We start from the raw sequence: 22,855 nt of genomic DNA, 5'->3' as shown, positions 1-22,855 counted from the left end.
ACCAGACCACTGACATGTTGTCTGTCTGAATTGCAACTGTTCCCTGAGGTAAGTAGTCATGAAAGTGTTGCAACGCTAGGAACACTGCTCTTAACTCTAGGACATTGATGTGCAGTTTGTACTCCATTTCCGATCACTGGCCTTGAACTGTTCTCCCCAGAAAAAGTCCCCCCCCACCCTATCAGGGAAGCGTCCGTGGTCACTGTGGCTAAAGGGGGAGGAAGAACAAACAGGCGGCCTATCGTAAGTTCCTGACTGTTCATCCACCAACGAAGATCCCGTTGGCACGATTCCGTGAGTAGGATGTTGTGTGACAGTGGTAGCTGTTGGTAAGACCACTGTGCGAAGAGTAGCCATTGGAGGATCCTCATGTGCATTCTCCCTAGGGGGACCGTGATAAGGATTGCTGCCATCATACCTAAAACTTTCAAAACCTGTGCGGCTGGGACTCTTTTGTTTTCTAGGAGAACAGAAACCTGTTCCCTCAGGGTTGAGACCCTTGAATCGGGAAGTCTGATCAGGGATAAGGTAGTGTCCAATTCCGCTCCTATGAATGATATATGCTGTGAGGGCGATAAGACAGATTTTTCGAAGTTTAGAGTTATGCCTAAGTGGGAACAGAGATTGATTGTATAGTCCTTGGCTTGCAATAGGTGATGCCTGGTGGTGGCAGTTAGGAGCCAGTCGTCTAAGTATGGAAACACCCGGAATCCTAGTTGTCTCAGATGGGACGCCACTACTGCCATGCACTTGGTGAACACCCTGGGGGCTGAGGTGAGGCCAAAGGGCAGAGCTCGAAACTGAAAATGACTGGCTCCCAGCCGGAAGCGCAGGTGATCTCTGGATGGCCTGGCCATTTTGATGTGGTAGTACGCATCCTTGAGATCTATGGAGCACATCCAATCGTTCGTTTGAAGAAACAGAAGGATCGATTGTAGCATGACCATCCAGAATTTTTCCTTCTGCAGGAAGGTATTGAGTTTGCTGAGGTCCATATTGGCCTCCAGTCCCCTGTTTTCTTTGGAACTAAAAAGAACCTTGAGTAAGTTCCGGATCCTATTTGGTCCACCGGGACTGGCTGAATGACTCTTTTTTTCTAACAGCCTTTGTATTTCTATGGCTGCCTGATCCCTCAGATTGGGTGGAACATCTGGGAATCTTTTTTGGATAGGAGGATTGTTTAAGAACGGGATGTTGTATCCTCTGGTTATTATGCTTTTTACCCAGGAATCTGAAGTGAGATTTAGCCAGGCCTCTGGGTATAAAGCCAAGCGACCCCCGACTGCCTCCAGAGCAGGATAGCTGGGCCTCCACTCAGGAGTGCTGGAAGGGCTTGCCAGGGACACTATCCCTGTCGCCCTGGTTCTGGGGACCCCCTCTGCCACCTGGGAGGCGTCTTCCATTCCTTCCCCCTCCTCTGCCTCTGGAGGGGGTTTCACTAGGTGTGGATTGGAAAGCTCCCTGAGTATTCTGGAACCACATTTTTCCACCTCTTTGCCGTTTGGGGTATGGTCTAGAAGGGGCGGAAAAACGGACCCCTACGGCAGACAGGGTCTTTCCTTCTTGCTTACACCTAGTGAGCTTCTCCTTCACTTTGGGCCCAAACAAGGAGGAGCCATCAAAAGGGGCATTAGTAAAGGAAGACTTAAAGGCTTCCGCAAAGGAGCATAGGCGCATCCAGGATTGTCTCCTCAGAGCGATTGCTGAAACTGCAGCCCTACTCGATCCTTCGGCTGCATATGAAATGAGCCGCATGGATGAGTTCATGATAGAGTTTAGGGTATTGAGCTGTGCTGTCACCTTGTCCGAGACCGCAGCATCTGTGGTACCCTGGATAGTATCTCCCAACTCCTTGAGGAGATCTCTCTGAAGACGGGTAAAATGAGTGAGGTAGTTCAGTGATCGCATGGAAAACATTGCTGAACTAAAAATACACTTCCCGTACCTGTCCATCGTCCTGGAGTCCTTATTAGGAGGATGAACAGAGGAAGATGCTTCAGACATTTCCTTCTTGGTGGCCGCCGCCACCACCATAGCATCAACTGGGACCCCTTTGGTGAGGTACGCCTTATTCTGTGGGGCAGTGATGTACTTATTGGGCCTCCGAGGGACTGGTTCCAATGTGACAGGGGACTCCCACGCCCTTCGAGCTATTAACTCCATTAACTCGTCGAAGGGCGGAGTTACCCAGGAGGTGGAAGGTTGAGCCCCAAAAGCCTTCAGTAACACTGACTCGTCCTCAGTGGAGGCAAGGGACTGCCAGTCACCCCACTGCTTGAGAATTTCAAGGATGTCGGCAAATGAGACATCCTCCGAGGAGGACCGTGGGGACCCCTCTGACTCATCCAAGTCGGTATCTGATGTCAGAGATTCCTGTGGGGAATCAATGCGCCGCCTCTTGCACAACCTCTTTCTCGGGACATTATCAGAGGGGGCATCTGGTGAAGCTTCCGAGGAGCAGGGTTCACCCTCTGGGGTTGACTGAGGCCTTTGGTCTCTACGCTTGGCCGGGATCAGTGGTGCAGAGACAGAACATGGACCCTTTGGGGAGGGAGAAGAAGAGTCTGATGATGTGAAAGTCTTACCAGACAAGACCTTCCTCATGGCCTCGAAAGCACCGGAGCCCTGGGCCGAGGGCTCCACCGGTTCCGAAGAAGATGGTGACCTCCCTGGACCCGGAACCACGGGCTCCAATCCAGTGGACGGAGCCGAACTAATCTGTGCCGAGGCACCAAGGGGAAGAGTCGGAACCGAAAGTTCGGTTCGACTCCCCCCCCCCCAGAACCGAGGAGAGATTGTCGGCTCCGAGACCCCTCGAAGGGTACTGAGGGTGTCGAGGTCAGTGGAGCTGAAAGCACTAAAGAAGGCTTCGGCCCCGGTGGATCAACAATCATCAGATCCTAGACTCCCGGCTCCGATGACTTGACGGGTCTCGAAGGAGGATCAAGAGATGGGACAGGAAGGGTCTCAAGCTTCGAAACCAACTGGGATGAAACCGCAATCAGTTTGGATAAGGCCATGTTCTCCATCAGTTTCTGCACCACTCGATCCACATCGGCGTCAGACAGTCTGGAGGAACGGGTCGAAGGGGCCGAAGATGTCACCGAGCGAAGGATCGATGAAGGGGGTACCTCTGATACTGGCTCCAAGTCCTGGACCTCGACTCGAGGCAGTATCTCGGTGCTCGGCTCCAAGGTCTGTGGAGCCAGAAACTGAATCTTAGACGAGGTACTCGGAGCCGACGACCTGGGCTCCTATGCCTTCAAAGACTTCGACCCCTTCGAAGACTTCGATAACTGGTCTGCCTTGTCCAATGTCTCCTGAAACACTGGCTTCAGGAGACCTCTCTCAACCAGTTTCCTGCGTCTCTCCATCACCACTCTGCCACTAAACGAGTGGCAGATGGAACAATCCTCTTGAAGATGGAGAGGACCCAGACAGTATACACAGGAAACATGGTTGTCAGTAATGGACATTTTCTGTCCACACTGGCAACGTTTAAAGCCAGATTTGGCTTTTTCTGACATTTTTTCTCAAAGAAAAGCAAATGCAACTGTATATGTAAAAAGCACACCACACTAATCCTAATAATAATAACAGTAGTCTAAGTATATTAGGCTAGATATATATATCTATATGTATTTATATAAGTAAGAGAAATATATAAAATGTACTGTCACTAATAAAACACACAACTAGTAAGGAAACTATCGATTAACTAGGGAATTATCAGTAACAGTTTCTGCCAGAGCCCTGACAGAAAAAAGGGAAAATGGCCTAAGGTCTAGGGGCAGCCACTCCCAAACAAGCTAACGCTAATTAAAACACACACACACACACACACACACACACACACACACACACACACACACACACAACTATACTATACTATACTAACTATGCTATCCAATAAAAAACTTCAACAATCTAAGAATTTTAGCTAAATATATGTATATATAAGTAGAAAAAATATAGAGTATACTGGCCCGAGCTCTCACTTGACAAGACCTGTTGCAGCAGCAAACTAGATCTGAGGGTTAGCAGCAGGGGATCATGGGATAGGTACTGTGCCTCGAGCTTCTCTTAGACGCAGAGCTTGGAATGTGACCGACTTGGAGCCGAGGGTTCGGCTCCGAACCCGTGTGCAAGAACAAACGGCGAGATCAAACAACTTCACATTGTTTATGTTAATATAGTCTGATTACGTTTATATAAATGTAAATTTGCCTATGTCACAAGTGATAATTTAATAAAGGTGTATGTAAAAAAAATGTCAGCACAAAGCCTTAGCCCTATGTGCTAAACTGCTAACCACCCTAAAACCAGACTGATGCAGTCAGCAGTTAGCTCTTTTAATCTGAAGACAGGGAGAGGGTTCTTGCCTTGGCTGCACACTGGAACCCTATAGTCATAATGGTTAAAGTGTTTAGCTCACGAACACAAGGTACAGGGTTTGATTCTCATCTTTAGTCATTGTCTGGTAGTTGGCTAGGGAAGTAATAGACTGTAGACTCATTGCCTAGTATTTACCTCTGAACTTTGACTGTTACAACAGGGAAGGGTTTGCATAATGGTTAAGGGCTTTACCTTAAACATACAATATACAGGGGTTAAAGGTTAAAATGTTTACCTTGCAGACCCAAGGTACAGGGTTTAATTCTCACCCTTGATCACTGTTTAGTTATTGGCTAGGCATGTAATATTCTGTAAATTGATTGCCTAGTATTTACCTATGAACCTATAAAGGAAGCAAGTCACACAAACACAAAATAAAATAAAAATATATCCAAAACAGTCACTCCCACATGAATACAACAAGCCCAGCCACAACACCAAAAGTAACACACAACATTAAATGGATTCATTTCAGATGCGCGAAATACTGAAATCTCGAATTTCAGTATTTCGAGCCTAAGAAGCCGAATCCACACAACAACAAAAACTGAAAACTGCTTAATTCAAAACCTCGAATACCCGAAGTTTTGAATTTCGCAGTACTACAACATACACACACACCACTCTTCACACAAACACACACAATCTTTCTACTACATGAAAGCAGGGGGGCAAAACCCCCTGCACACCCCATGTGGGGGGCAAGCCCCCCACACCCCAACAACTTAAATATTCTCACTCCGAGGTCGCACTACATACAAACACACACAAAACACCACCACACAAGCTACATTCTCCTCGCACACACACATCAGAGCAACAAAACACACTGACACACACCATAGCCCCTATCCAGACCCCTTAACACACACACATACACACACACTTACCTGAATACATGACCACAGCGGAAGTTTAGAAGTGCGAAATTCAAAACCTCCAGTATTCGAGGTTTTGAATTTCACACTTCTAAACTTTTGCTGTTATGTGGATTCAGCTTCTTAGGATCGAGATACTGAAATTCAAGATTTCAGTATTTCGAGCTTCTGAAGGGAACCCCATTAAATACATCCCTAACATAAAAGGTATGCACAACCACGTGACACAACAAAAAGAACTCAGCCACAGCAGAAAATCAGCATAAACCACAAAATACACAAGACCTAGAAACAAAACTATGCATGCATATAAAACAACATAAGTACTAACCACCACAAAATACAAAATACAGTTATACAAAAATGTTACACAAACTGGCATGGTATAAATTTGCATATGCACAAATTACAACAAAATATGCACACATACATACCACCACCAAAATTTACATCAAAAATAAAGTTACATTCTTAAATTTTACACATACCTACAAAAGTACCTGCACCTATAGTAATATAAATGTGTACATCCATAAACATTTAAAAACTAATAGACTAGCACAAATTCTATCCACACTAACTTCTACAACCCTGAAAAAATCATAAAAACCCTAAGTAAACCACAGTATGCACTATAAATACATGTGCACATTTAACTTTTGAAGAGATCCATGAAAACTCAACAACAACAAATAAACAACAAAATAGTAATGTAAAACAGCAAAACAGGAGGGCAATGCCTGAAGAAAGTAAACCACTGGAGTGCAACAAGTGGAAATGAACAAGCAAATTCTCCTCCAAGTAGTCCACAGCAGATGTAAAACATAAGTTTTAATGACAGAATAGTAATAGCAATAAAGATCCAAATGTTAAAATATACTAAAAACCCCTAAAAAAAGAAAAAAAGATAAAAGAAAAACTAAAAAGGGGATTCCAAACATAGATTTCATATGAATCCAAGCTGGCAAAGTTTCCATCTATGAAACCCAAGACACACCACCAACCACTTTGACAAGTCTTAAACCCGATCAGACCCCACCCAACCTAAACCTTAAACCCCCACAAACCCAAAAAAGAACAAAACAAAACAAAAACTGCATACAGATTAAAAAATCTAACCCTTACATACCTGTACCTTAACTAGTTTGCATGTGACACCGTCTTCCTCACAGCTGCCATAACATGTGACCTATCCAACAGACTATGAATACACATCCCTGACAAATCTAAAAAAAAAACACAATCAGAAAAATACAGGAAAAACAACCTGAATTAACAGATTACTAACCTATCCCAAACCCAAAACCTAAGTACTATCTAAATATTCCTACAAAAATGTCTGAGTATGGCATTTCATTTAAATAGGTGGAAAACAGTAGCACGCACAAAAGGCTTCTTCTTTTTTCGGCTGCTCCCGTTAGGGGTTGTCACAGCAGATCAACTGTTTCCATTTCTTCCTGTCCTCTGCATCTTGCTCTGTCACACAAACCACCTGTATGTCCTCTCTCACCACATCCATAAACCTTATCTTAGGCCTTCCTCTTTTCCTGTTACCTGGCAGCTTCATCCTTAGTATCTTTTTCCCAATATACTCTGCATCCCTCCTCAGCACATGTCCAAACCAACGTAATCTTGCCTCTCTGGCTTTGTCTCCAAACCTTCCAACCTGGGCTGACCCTCTAATATACTTATTCCTAATCCTGTCTATCCTCGTCACACCCAGTGCAAATCTTAACATCTGCAACGTCAAACTCTGACTCCTGCCTTTTTGTCAATACCACTGTCTCCAACCCATATAACATAGCTGGTCTCACTATCCTCTTGTAGACCTTCCCTTTCACTCTTACTGGTACTCGTCTGTCACAAATCACTCCTGACACTCTTCTCCACCCATTCCATCCTGCCTGTACTCTCTTCTTCACCTCTCTTCCACACTCACCATTACTCTGAACTGTTGATCCCAAGTACTTCAACTCATTCACCTTCGCAACCTCTACCCCCTGCATCCTCACCATTCCTCTATCCTCCCTCTCATTCACACACATATATTCTGTCTTAGTCCTGCTGACCTTCATTCCTCTTCGCTCTAGAGCATATCTCCACCTCTCCAGGGTCTCCTCCACCTGTTCCCTACTCTCACTACAGATCACAATGTCATCTGCAAACATCATAGTCCAAGGGGACACTTGTCTGATCTCGTCTGTCAACCTGTCCGTCACCATTGCAAATAAGAAAGGGCTCAGAGCTGATCCCTGATGTAATCCCACCTCCACCTTAAACGCATCCATCACTCCCACTGCAGACCTCACCACTGTCACACTACCCTCGTACACATCCTGTACCACTCTTACATAAAAAGGCTACATAGGAAAAATGGATAAATCCTATATACAGGGATCTGAAATGTAATAAATTAAATATCTAATATCAGAGGGTTTTGATCACCACACCTTTGTTTGACTCCTGGCTTTACTACTCAGCATGAAACTCATTTGAAAAACCTCTGAACCCTCAGAAATGCTATTATACTCCATCATTTATACATTTATCATAGCATTGTTTTCATTATTTTACAGGAAATACACTGCACCTGTATTTTAAGGTGCCAACACCGATGGATTTTCTCTCTATGTAGATTGTAAATGGTTAGGATGCACCATCCAGGTAGATGGAAATGAGAAGTATTAGACAAAGAGTCCTACTGGTCAGTGTTAACTGGATAAACCACTAGGTACAAGTATCTGTCTGGGGCAATCCAAAAGCGCTGCTTGGTTAAGTGACTTCCTTAGAGTCACACAGTAGTCAGCTGTACCTTGTAACCTGCAATGCAGTGCACATACAATGGGACATAGCTCCACCTATAACTGAATGCCAGTTAAAGTATCTGTGGCACATGTGCCATTGTGTACATTACACATATATACACATGCACACGCACACACACACACACACACACACACACACACACACACACACACACACACACACACACACACACACACTATGCAAAGTAAGGAGGAATGAAAATAGATCTTTGTTAACATTAGTTCATGCTGTTTTTGTGCTGTTGAATATCTCTTTATGTTGGTAAAGTTACTGATTCATTGGTGTTAGACCTTTCAAGTACACCAGCCGATGATCACATACTTCTTCTATGGATGCATGATGCCTCACCAAAGAAAATTTCAATGAGATATATTACCATGAAACTAAATCCCAAAACCTCAGTTTGAGCAAACATTGAAGTACTTTTTAAGGGAAGAAGACTCACACATTCCCCATGTGAGTGAATGCCCACACATTCCAGAAACAGATGTATATACACACACACACACACACACACACACACACACACACACACACACACACACATATATATATATATATATGTATGTGTATATATATATATATATATATATATATATATATATATATATATATATATATATATATATATAGATAGATAGTATTATATACCATCTGCACGGTCAGACAAAAGTGAGGAAAAGTAAAAATCTATGAGTGCTGAAAATAACTCTCACCAAACTTACTTTGTAGTATTGGCACCCATTGAAACTGTCTCCCTACACCTGGCTCCCTTCTACATTGCACACTTGTGTATTACATGTTAGTGTGAGATCATCAAGACTCATAACTGCTATACATGTTTAACTTTACCCTCCAAATGACACAGTATCGTTTTGCAGTTTCTACATCAGTCAAACATTTGAAAGTAGAAAACATGGCATGGGTTTTACAATGTTAAATGTTGAAAACACAGCAATATATATATATATATATATATATATATATATATATATATATATATATATATATATATATATATAGTTTTTTAAACTCTCCCAGTTCTTTTGCTTCCACTAAGTATCATTGCCAAAGAAAACTGGTCAGAACATCAATCAATGAAAAAACTGACTGCAAGCATTGTTTGTAGGCGGGTAAGACTTCCTGCACACTTTATGTGGTAGGCAAGCCCCCATTACACCCTGAATGTGGTTGCACAAACATGAAAAAGAGAGAATCCCTCCAAGAAGGACTTCTTAATAACACACTTAAAAACTTCACCAGCAGCAATTTCTTCTGCCTCAAAATGATCACAAAGTTCAGCTTCACTGTGTTCAAAGAGGTGGTTTTTCATTTGTGCTCAAGTACTTGAGAAACCCATTCCTTTACACGTGCAGCTGTGTATGTATCACTTAAGTATTGGAGTGCACACTGTTTACCTGAGCTCACAGAATGCTCCTTGTGTTATCACCCCTACTACTGCTACAAGCATGCTTTTCCTAGGATACAAAGGAAGTCATTACCTATTTGCTCTCCTTGCTCATATCTCTTACAAGATGTATATTTGACCTTGATGCTCTATCTTCTTGGCATCATCCTGAGCTGTTTGTAAACCAGTTTCTTCATTTTCTGCAGGTTAGCTATTTTTTCCCCTTTCTTAGTTGTACACATAACCAGCTCTAGGCTGTATTTGTTAGCCCCCAGTTAAAAAACTGTCTTCAGACAGTCACAACAGGTTATCTTGTTTTAATGTTTGTTAAAAGAATATGAAAACAAGCACAACCTTACACAGCATGTGTGATTATTAAATCAGATAAGTAACAATGATTTTCTAGGCATAAAGTTTCTTAAGGACTAGAACGAATCTGGTCCACTGAAATGTAGTCACACTCACATTGCTGACTGTAATGAGAAATAAATGCAAACGGTCAGCCTACTGCGGGCTGGATGCATAGTCCAGCATATTAATGTAGTCCAAAGCTAAATCTGTACTGACACACAATATAGTAATGCTAAATAGAAACAAATAAAGAGGAAACATCTTAGATGAAATACATTGATGAAGATGAGGGTCTACAAAGAATGGCGCAGTTGTAATTTTCTACCAGATTGAATAAAAGTTGTGACAGGTAACACAAACTGTCACTTTTATCTACAAGCAGCCAGTGCGTGCACCAACAGCAAAAAAGAATAAGAGGGAATAAGGGCCAGTGAACTGGTGTCTAGTAAGCTGGACACCTTATTGGCTCATTAAAAGGGGTAGAAAGGGGAGCACAGAAAAACACAAAAAGCAGCCATAGCAAACAGATGATCACTGTAAAATAAAGAATGGGGCACACAGACACACATGAAGACCACAGGCAAACAGGACAGTTATGGACATACAAAGGGGAATGCCATAAGAGATAAAGACACAGACAAACAAAGGGTAGACAACAAGTGGGGGATAGAATGGGGTACTGGCAGCTTGTCAGCCACTGACTGGCACAGGTGGGCATTACTATGTGATGAGCCCAGAGTGACTGGTTGATGGCAATGGCCATTACCACCTTTGTTGGCCTGAAGGCATTGGCTAGCCAGTCCAGTGAGTTCACTACTTGAAGCCGAGGGGTTGCTAAATGGTGACCCAACAGGTTATTGTCCAATCATAGGTTCATAGGTATGTAGTAGGCTAACCACCACTAGGACCCTTTTAAGCCTAGTCATACATCACAAAACTGACAAGTTCTGGTACCCTAAGTAGTGTAAGCAGGGGCTTGGGAGATGAAACATTTACAAGCAGTGGCGTAGGAGATGAACCATTTACAGCTTGCCTGTGTCCATTAGAGACATAGGTGCTAAACAGGGAAGAATTTCCTTTTCCCCATCCGGTTGTCCAGGTTACACTTGAATTCAGTTAGAGAAGAACTCTGCTTCACATGGATGGGTAGCCTGTTACAGCAAAGGGGTAGTCTCTGGGATAGATACCCATCTGTCCAGCAGGCCTTATTTATGTCACTGGCCTATTTAAGCCTTAAGAATGGGTAATTCTGGTGCTGTTTGTTGTGTCGATATGTAGGAAGTCCATCAGAGGTGGGTAAACAAGGAAACTACTCACATATAGGTTCATTAGTAAGTACTAGGCTGGCTGCCTTTGCAGGCCATTTTAAGCCTAGCAAAGTTTCCATTCAAAGATGAGAACCAAACCCGATATGTTATAGCTATGAAGTAAACACCTTAACCATTTTGCCAACCTCCAATTGTCAAATACAGCCTCCACAACATGCTTCATCTAAAGTGGAGCCAGGGCTGGTAATTTGCAAAGGTATCTGCCAGCCTGGGGTGGGCCAGAACTCTCCTCAAACGCTCCTACTCCCTTGAACTTTTCAGCCACAGCCATGGTTAGGTTACCAGCAGGCCATGGCTGACATATCTGTGGCTTTGATGGGCTATGGAGACCTGCAGAAAGAAGACGTAATTGGGAAATCTGACATTAGTGATGAGGTAATATGACTGATATAAGCCAGGAAATAATATAGATTCTACTAATCCCACTGTGCCCAAAGTTTCTGCTGCTTCCTATGGTACCTGGCACATCCTCTGCATGTTTTGCCTGGACAGAAAGACAAAAGGAGTAGGCAAGCAATCATATAACATATATGGGAGTAGGGAAATGCAAATGACAGTCCAGCAATATAGTTTCACATACATGTGCAAGCAAAGCAATTAGAACTTTTAAATGATTACCAAATCCCTGTATACAATTATAGCAGCATGCACATATATAACAAAGCAAAAAACAGTCAGATTCACATATTGCAGGATACTAGTCTAAAGTGCCAGTTGTTTACAGTAGAGGCAGCTACACTATTGCTGTTAGCTGCAATTAAGTACATGACACAGGTATACTAAACAAATCTATGTGCAATGATGCAGAAGCATGAAGTAGTGCCCGCTATGACCCAGGGTTGCAGAAGCATGAAGTAGTGTCCACTATATACTAGGGTTACAGAAGCATGAAGTAGTATCTGCTATGCTCCAGGGGTTGCAGAATAATCAAATAGTGCCTGCTATACCCCACAGTTGTAGAAGCATGAAGTAGTGCCCACTATACAGCAGGGGTTGCAAAATCATGAAATGGTGCCCGCTATGCACCATGGTTGTATAAACATGAAGTATTGCCTTCTATACCCCAAGGGTGCAGAAGCATGAAGGAGTGTCCTCTGTGCCCCGGGATCTCAGCCACAGTACAACAGCTGCCATCAACAGCACACACAACATACAATCAACAGTAGTCAACCTGGGATATCCTAGTTCTGTCAGATTAAGTAACAACAAAGAATCAGAAGACATTTGTTACAAACAACATGCTTATTTACTATACACAGCAGACATGGCAAATAACTACTGTACCATTCAGAACATCCTTGACTAACTTTGACTTCCCACATCCAGAAATCTTGAGGTCACTGTGATGCAGTTCATCATAGTGGTACCTGTACTTCTCACCAGTACGAGTGATACCGGTCATCTTGAACAGCAAAGCTGCCAGGTTGTACAAGGTATCCACCCTCCTGAAAGGTACTCTATATGTATAAGTTTTCAACTGGCTGTGCATGAAATAGAGCATAATTTTACACTACTTTGCACATCAGGGCAGGGCACTGTCCATGAGGTAGGGGTATCGTCAATAATCTTTGTGAATGTATAACAAAACAAAACAGAAGCAGCATGAGAATCGAGCCCTATCTAGGATTCTGATTCATATGCAGTACATCTTAGCATCCTGTAGATGCACAAAGTGCATCCACATATAACATGCATGACCAACCAGGTAAGCATGGCATACCACAGACATGCATCTTGAAGGTCTGTATGTCTCATATCACTGTTGCACTTATGTAAAGTATAGGAATTAATATAGAAATGCAACATTTAGCTTAATTGGCATAAATAATGTGTAATCTAATATTAATTAGCAACATTAACATGTGAACCACCATTTTAATTGCCAAAACATACATCAAAGAAAAATAAGCAGACTTATTTCAGCAGCTTGAATCAATTCCTGACAGCATAGAAATTGTAATCATACAGGACATAGCCCACATAAGGTACACAGAGGTCTACATTAATGTGGTAACAGATAAATTAGCAGTGTCACACACATGTGAATATTGCCCTGTTGCATGTTCCCGATCAATGTACAGTACTATGCATGCTACAATACCCATCCACAGCTGCACCATACTGCACTCATAGATCAGTTCACATACAATCCTAGCAGAGGATTGCAGCTAACTAACACAGCACAGCAAAGCAGCCTTTTCCTCATGCATGCAGCCAAACCTTTGAAAAATCAACATTCCTACCCTATTGCACTTGTGCACATATAAACCTAGCAGAGCATGGCAGATCACAGACACAGGAGAATCACCCTCTACCAAACCACCCAACCCAAGGCAGTGTGCAGAACATAAGAGACCCCCACAGTGTATCCATGTAGGAGCAGCCAGCCATGCCCCACTGTGCCAGCCTGCTTTCACCGTGACACATATAACTTTGTGCACCTAAAAATGCATTTCTGAGCTATGTTTTCCAAAAGTATCGCAAAGGCTGGACAAGTTCAGCCCTGAAGTGAATAATGTCTTACTATAGGCACTCAAGACACATGGGTGTGGCTATTGGGGGATAGGAGACAACCACTGACCTCTACATGACCTCGTGTGGCAAACAGTGGTGCACAATATTGATGCTGTTGGTCAGATGAACCACATCAGACATCTATGTCAGAAACATATAAATAACATGATACGAAGGGCCTCAAGGTGGGTATATAACATGGCAGCAGAACGGGCTGAAATAGGGTGTGGTCCTCCTGCATGCTCTACATTCACTGAGGAAGGATCATTTCAGACATCTCACCTTGGTGATTCTGGGTGAACAGGCATTGCACTTGGAGGTACTGATAGGTTTTGGGGAAGGCCAGATGACAAGTGTCTCTCATGGAGATCAGCCAGGTATGTACCCAGACTGCAGGAGGCATACCATATCTCTCTCCTTCAAAGGTAGATTGGGCATATAAATCTGGGTAACTGTTGCCACAGGTAGATGTTTTATATTTGGCTATATGACTATAGCTTTTAGTAGCATGCACACTAAGGGGCTTGATGAACAACCATTGTTACACTGTATTTTTATATATTTTTATTTATGAGGCACATAACTAGTACTATGACACCTGCAAATGCTGGTCCAAAAAACAGGCTAAGGACAGTCACTGCCAGAGCTCTGGCAGTGAAGCTAATGTGTATATCAAGTCACAGTCTCAGGATCCGTTAAAATTATCTATATAATTCCTGGGAGGGCATAAACACATTGGCCAGGTTGACAATGTTGCCTTCTCCCACACATAGTCAGAGAATCGTACTGCTTGCATTCTGCCCACCCAGTCTGGAGTGGTTTCCACTTTCTCTGATGCTACTGGCACCACTTGTGGTGATCCCGTGTGGCAGACAAATGCACTTCATCTGACATACATATATATTCTCTGTACAGCAGGCATGAGACATGGTGATGTCTGCTGTCAACTATCCCAGCTGGCCCTTGACATGTGTGTGACTTGGTCTTAATCAACAGATGTACTCAGCTGCAACCAAGACACAATACATAGCTACACGTATGGAAATGGAGATGGCTGGTATAGTGAGTGGCTTTTGGGAAACACTGGTGACCAGGGACAATTCTATGATTGGCCTTGTGCATACCATGATGGGACACATCACAGCCATGGCCAACTCCATAAGATTGTTAGCCAGTGCTGCCTTTGAAGTCCTTCACCCAAGTGTTGCTCATGGCTGCAGGTACTACATACCTTAGGGGGCACATAGGATGACAATCACTATGTACACAGTCTGCAACTGTTGTGCTTGTGGTTCCATCATACCTACAAAAACAGTGGAGATGACCACACTACAAGGTCACTCGGAGAGGGATCCTTCATGTGTACATACAGTTCTTTTTCCACAAGTTCCAGTATGTCCATTTTGTGGAGGCATTTGGGCCTACAACACCGACATGGTGGCATGGTCATGCTTACGGTCCCATAGTGCCTCTTCCACAGCTCCCCAATGAATTCACCCCACAGTATAACCCATAGATGCAACCCCACTCACACCACAGAGGAGATCTTATCTGACACAGATACCACCACTGCCATTACTCCTATCTCCAACAATGTTGACTTGTGGTTCTCTCCACCCCTTGATAGTGTCTATGTGTCTCTAGGCACCTGTACAAATTATTACAGCTGTGACTCTCAGCATCCTGTTTTCTGTGTGATATATATGAAGATGTCCGATGGACAGTATGACTTGTGCATGCAATGTTCAGCATAGCTATTAGATAACACTGCATGCATCACCTTGCTCTGTGTGCAGTTGAGCTGCCACTGTGCAAGTCAGCTCTGACAGAGCTGGACTACCTATTGCTGTTTGGCTTGTATTCCCATATACTATGCACTACACCATCTGGAGGGATGTGATGTAGCCACTGTTGATTGTCTACTGCATTCTGTGTCATTGCTGCTAGATATTGTGAAGGTCACTGCTAGAGGATCCTGGGGATGCTAGCTGTACAACATACACCATGCTATGAATATCTGCCAAGCTGTAACAGGGGTATATGCAATGTTAATAAGACATGACCAGGTAGTAGATCTGGGACTTCAGCAGATTAAATTCAAGCTTTGACAGGGCTCCAGGACAGTAGACTAAACATCAGCTGCAACACATTACAGACAGGGGAAGAGACTAGGGATTTAGAGTAGTACAACAGTTATGTATGTGCTGTGGTAATGTAATTGTGCCACTGTCCCTACACTTGCCTACTCATTGATTTTGTGGGATGTCTCCATGCAAGAAGTAGTAATACAGGTGATTTGTATGCCAGCTGGGCAGACAGGTTGACAGTAACCTTACCTTTGATCACCATGTCTCACATTCGTAAGAATGGCATTCTATATTGCTCATCTCATAATTAAGGGCATTGCATCCAGAAAAAAGGAGTTATAACCCCTCTGTACTCTTCCCTCACCAGGTGAATAATTGTGTACAATGGCCCTTTTGGTATGAACCTTTCCAAGCACATGCAGCAACTGGAGAAACTACAAAGGTTCCTCACAAGAAAAATTCAAGGACTTCAGCATCTGTCCTATGTGGATCATGTGAAATCACTGTCACTTTATTCTGTTTAATACAGACTACTCAGAGGTGGTCAAACAAAGCACCTCATTGGCCTTCTTCAAATGCAATCTGGACAATTAGGTGGGTAATCATAAATTCACCGCAGGAGGTTCCACCTGTGTCCCTCTTGGACAGGGACAATGTGTGCTGATCATTGTAATAAGGGTAGAACGTGGCTAGGCTTGTAAGGGGCCAAGGGCCATTAGCCTAGCAACTTCCTATGATCCAGTGATCTGTAGGAATCATGGACATTGCCTAGGTGTTTTGTGGACACATTAATTATGAGTCCCTAAGCTTCACACGCTGCTTGGCAGTTGATGGAATGGTAGCCTTTTCTATTAATATAACACTGTTCATGGTCTCTAGGTTGTGCCTATACATGTACTATTTAAACTAATGAGCATCCTGTGTTTATAAATATTGGGCAATTCAAACACTAACCATGCATCACAATATCAGTTTATACATAACAATGTATAAGATAATGGACTCTGAACCACTTTGGATTGACAACAAATTTCATCTAATCTTTACACAATATATGTCAGGGATCTCCAGCCTGAACAAAAGTTAATGCTGAGCTATCAGTGGACTTTCTCCTGAAGTAGACACCAGGCAGGGATGTCCAATCTCCTCCCTGTCATTTGTTCTTTACTTGGAGCCCTTTGCTGAAGCATTAAAGACATTGTGGTTAAAAGAATACAAAGTGGAAGGCATGGAGATAAAACAAGTTCTGTATATAGATGATCTCCTGATCTGTATGACAGATCCCAAGAGACACCTTGCCAAGATCTTTTCTTTATTGCCAAATTACAGTAATCTGTTTCATTATTGTAGTGAAAGCCATAGTTCTGTTGTTACATTTATATCCCACAAAAGGTCTAACAAAGAAGTCCCTAGTTTTGAAAGAGAACAATCAGCTCAGATAACATGGAGTTTAACTGAGCAAGAAGCAGGAGTGCACTTTTCTTAGACAGTATCAAGAATATTTTATGATGTGTAAATTAGCTCAGTTAGACTTGGAGTAAAGAATTGCCACTATTAAATATGTATTTATTTATTTACATTTTGCCCCTACTGCCTGCTAGTCATCAGCCCTTTTCCCTTCAGGTCAATCATGTCATTCATTCCCTATCACCAAAGTGATGGACAACTGGGAGGGGCTATCACTGAGGCAACCATCAAAGGTGGTTTATGTATTTCTGCATATGAACTACCTCCCTGTGTACACTCAGGTACACTAAGGTGGATGGGATGTGCAATGGGTCGATGATGCAGGGCAGTACCTCATATTAACAAGGGACACACGCCAGCAAGCAACTCTGCCCACTGAGGACATACCATCCCTTCCCACAGAAAAAAATGTCAGTCAGCTATGCCACTTCATTATTTTCCCTCCCCGACTGGCTCCTCCAGTGTTGGGGCCACTGACTAAACCCCGATCATCTGTGGCACAGTCAGGACTCCTTTCTTCTGTGCCACAGAGCAAGGAATTTATATATGACCCAGGCCTTCACATTCAACACCCTTCAAGAATTTTTGGAGAAATGGAGAAATATACCTTTAGCCTTTTTCACATAATAGAGACCTAGAGTCTCCTGAATAAAATTATGCTCCAAGAGACAGGACAACTGAGTATCCCTGATGTCTGTAACTACTGCAATGCATCACAAATTACACAGTTTGTTATATTGCATTCTCCTGATTATGAATTCTGAGAAAAACTAGGCCAGGAGTTATCAGAGATCTGAGGGTGTGTCAGTTTTCTCTCTATTCTAGCCTGGATCTGTGGCACAGAGGTAAGAGCCAGGCAAGGAGGAGGAGGAGTGATGAGGCTTGATCCATTCACCTTACCTGTGGGGACAGCAGGGTTTGTGTACACTTAGTGGCACACAGGGTAATGCAATATTCTCAGCAAAAAACAGAAAGGCCACCACTCATGATTTAGGGTGAGGGAAGGGCTGCAGTCTCTGTAGAAGTGAGGGAATATCCTCTGTGGGCAGCCCATTGTACACCCCTCCCAAGCACTTTAGTGGGTGCATGTCTTGATAAAGCTAAGAGAGAAAAACAAAACATTTGAGCCACTCCTAATGGCCATCTCAGTAGTGACCCCCCATTGGATCTCACACTGAAGGGAACAAATAGGTTAATAGACTGACAGAGGATCAGAGAGTTGGCATGCAGCAGGGCAAAAATCACAAAAACAAAAATTCTTTGTCTTCTCTGGAGCAAAGGACTAGGTCAGAGATCTTCCCTCTTTGTGAGAATTACAGAGGGTCTACATTAATGATTACATAAACTAAACCTGACCCCTGGATAGATATACTGGCCCCAGCAGAATACTAGCTAGGAAAAGAGGGCTTTGGCATCTTCCAATATCAGCGAGTGACAGCCAGAAAAAAAGTTATTACTGGGATCAGCTTAATAATGGTCCATGTGAAAACTCCTGAGATTTTTGTCAGAGACTGCTAGGTTTTAAAATGGGATTCATTATTTATGGATGATTAAGCAAGTATGATAATAAAGATGATAAAATAACTCTCTCCAGGATCTGATGAGCTTCAATGGTTAAAATTTTTGACTGGATTATAATTATAGGCTGAAATAAAAATCATGTAATTAGTAGAGTCTATAACTCACTACAAGAAAGTGAGGCCTCTATAGATAATATTCTGAGATTAGACTAGTCAACATAAATAAATTCCTTACTATCAACAGAACTGCAGAAGATGGCTTATAAGGCAACAAGGTATACAAATCGCTTCTGAAAGTTTCACATTTTTGGACTGAAAAGTCTTCATGCATATTTTTATACTTATAGGTTCATAGATGTGTACTAGGCTAATGAACATTGGGGCCTGGCCATGCATCCCAAATCTCTGACAAGTTCTGGTACCCTTAATAAGTGCAAGTAGGGGCTTGGAAGATGAAACATTTTACATGCAGGGGCTTGGAAGTTAAAACATTTTACAGGCAGGTGCCTGGAAGATGAATCATTTTCTTCTAGAAGACTGGGGATGATGTTCCCAATAGCCCTCTCCATGTGCTTTATATGTGACACTGTAGAGTGGGACAGAGATTCAGATTTTTCTGCACTTGCCTTAAACTGTCCAATTTGGAGAAATCGAAATTTTTGAGGAAGTTGTGACAGGAAAAAGCATCAATGACCAGCTGCACCCCCCCCCAAGTATTCCTTGGTCATCCCCTAAATGAAAAATGGACAAAAAGTGAGTGATCTCTATGCTGTCTAATATTACTGGTCTCTAAAAAAATTACCATGAGAAGACGGAAGTCAGGCACCTACACCCAACAGTGGGGAATATGTACAAGCTATTATGAGAAGTGACTAAGAGCGAATACTGAAGAATCACTGAATCTCAGAGAATACAATTCATGGACAAGTGGCTATCATGGACACCAGAGTATATTGAAAAATACCAACTCTAAACTTCAAATAAAGAAGGGGTTGAAGAATAAAGAAATTAATAAGATTTCACTAGGTGAAATCACTAAACATTTCACTGAACATTTGTTTATAAAACAAATTCATTTTTACTGGGTAATGTATTTCAGCACACTTAACCGGGAAAAAGCCGGAAGAAGAAGAAGAAGAAGATACACACCCTCATATAAAACAGGATAATCATGTGAGGCACAACTAGTACTAGAAAAATAGCTCTGCTCCCAGCTGGTAACTTCAAAGTTGAAATAAAGACAAATGTGAGAAAATTGTTCACTCTTCTCAATTTTGAAGACATTCTGGGTATTGTGAAACAGTCAATGCTTTGTGTAGCACTACTTAATGAGATCAGATGTTTATTTTAATTGGTCCTAGTTTCATAGAATGGGGCTTGTGTGGTTAGATATGAATTGAAAGTAAATGCTTTTGCGCTTAAGTGTAAATGACATTTATTTTATATACATATATGGCCACATTTCCAGAAGGTAAGAATGATTTTAAAAATACCTAATCATGTTATATAGAATTTCACTGAGCACTAACTGTTTCTGAATACCCCACCCATGATTTGTAACTTTTAGTTATGTACTCATCATAACTTCAGATGTTTGGGATCCATCTCGCCTACATTCTGACTGATGGGTTCGGAGCCGATCCCTCGGCTCCGACTCGGCACGCTTATGCCAAAGAGCGAAGTCTCTTATTGGCTGAGCTTACTATATCCCAGGATGCACCACTACCAGTCCCCCAGATCTAGTTTGTCCGCATACATGCACACACGCATGCACTGCTTATATAACATTGACAGATGAAACAAGATAAAAACAGTAGAACTCAAACCGCTCAATCTCTTCTGATCTCCAAGGCAGGGGAAGGAGGGTGGGTATTAGGAATGTAGGCGATGGATCCCAAACATCTGAAGTTATGGTGAGTACATAACTAAAAGATGTTATGTGATCCTATCTCGCCTACATTCTGACTGATGGGACAGCGTCCCTAGCACCTAAATCCTGGGTGGCTCACTGGAAAACACTCCTGAGTACCGTGGAACCAAATGATGCTCGCCCTTTAGTTGCCACATCCAATTTATAGTGGGAAATGAAAGTGTGCGGGTTGCACCAAGTTGCCGCAGCACAAATCTCAGAAATAGCGAGCTTGGAATGAAATGCAATAGAGGTAGCCATAACTCTAGTAGAGTGAGCTTTGACAGATGTTGTAAGTTGCTTATTTGAAGAGGAATAAGCCTGAGTTATGCAATCTCTAATCCATTTGGCAATAGTAGCTTTAGTGATGGTTTTACCCATTTTATTATCTGAAAAGGACACAAACAATTGATCTGTTTTTCAAATTTGTTGAGTCCTGTCTAGATAGAAGCGTAACTGCCTGTGAACATCCAATGTATGCAAGGTGTATTCCGCTTTGTTTGAAAATTTTGGAAAGAAAACTGGTAGCTCTAGAGATTGTTGGAGACAGAGATTAGAACAAACTTTTGGAACAAAAGATGGGTTAGGCCTAAGTGATACTCTATCCTTGTGAAAAATCAAGTACGGTGGTTTGATAGATAGGGCTTGAAGTTCTGAAACTCTTCTTGCAGAGGTAATTGCAATTAAGAAGGCAGTTTTCCAAGACAGATATTTCAACTCACATGTAGCAGCCGGTTCAAAAGGGGAAGATGTTAAGGCACGGTACCAAATCAAGATCCCACGGAGGCAGGATGAAAAACTGGGGGTCTTAAAAGCACAGCACCTTTCATGAAAGTTTTACATAATCTGCTGCTCATCAACGGTGGGTCTATGGATTTGTGAAATTTGGAGATAGCTGCTAGTTGGACTTTAATAGTAGAGACTGAAGATCCTTGATTAAACAAGGATGTTAAAAATTTCAAGACCTCTGGTATCAGGGCAGTAATAGGGTCTAAGCCTCTGAGTTGAGCCCAGATAGCAAACCTCTTCCACTTACTGTGATACAATTTCTTGGTGGTGGGTTTGTGGGCTGAAGATAAAATGTGAATAACTTCCGGGTCCAAGGTGTGATTTCTGACTAAAGTCGGAAGTGGAGGAGCCAAGCTGTTAATTTCAAAGTGTGAAGGGACTGGTGCTGTTGTCCCGACTGATGAACCAGAAGGTCTGGAGTTAGATCCAAAAACCAAGGACCGTCCAGAGTATATTTCTGTAGGTAGGGGAACCATACCTGACGAGGCCAATACGGAGCAATTAGAATCATTGTGGACCCCAATTGGGAGGCTTTCTGGATGACTTTGGGGAGGAGTGGAACCGGAGGGAAAGCATAAAGCAGTCCTGTTGGCCAAGGTTGGACTAGAGCATCCGTAGCTGCCTCCCCTTGACGCAGGGTCAAGGAAAAGAACCTTTTGCACTTCGTGTTTTGTGGTGTTGCAAACAGGTCGCAGCACGGAATCCCCCATCTTTTGAAAATCTGAGCTGCTACTGTTTCGTTCAGGGACCACTCGTGAGGAGAGAGAATAGTCCTGCTCAGTCTTTCTGCCAATACACTGGATTTTCCTGGAATGTGGGTCGCTACCAGGAAGCGGTTGGTAGCCACTGCCCATTCCCACACCCTCATGGCCTCTCTGCAAAGTTGGTAAGATCTGGTCCCTCCTTGTTTGTTTAGATACCAGACCACCGACATGTTGTCTGTGTGGATAGCGATGATGCCTTGAGGGAGAAACTTGTGGAGGGCTTGTAGGGACAGAAGTACAGCCCTCATTTCCAACACATTGATATGGAGAAATGTTTCGTTTGGAAGCCAAGAACCCTGAACTGACCTGCCCAGACAATGCCCCCCCCCACCCCGTCTGGGAGGCATCCGTTGTCAAGGTGGCCACCGGAGGGAGTATAACAAAAGGTCTTCCCTGATTCAGATTGGATGGCAGAAGCCACCAGCGGAGGTCCCGTTTGCACGTTTCTGTAATCAGTATGTGATGATTGAGGGGGAGATCCTGAAAAGACCATTGTGTCGATAACAGCCACTGAAGAATCCTCATGTGCAATCTTGCCAGAGGAACTAGGAGAACCGTGGCAGACATTGAACCTAAAAGTTGCAGGACCATCCTGGCTGGGGCTTTGGATCTTAGAAGC

Source organism: Protopterus annectens, chromosome 4.part0 (genome assembly GCF_019279795.1).
Source record: "Protopterus annectens isolate FY-2018-M chromosome 4.part0, PAN1.0, whole genome shotgun sequence".
Classification (NCBI taxonomy): domain Eukaryota; kingdom Metazoa; phylum Chordata; order Ceratodontiformes; family Protopteridae; genus Protopterus; species Protopterus annectens.
Note: the sequence above shows the minus strand (reverse complement) of the source record.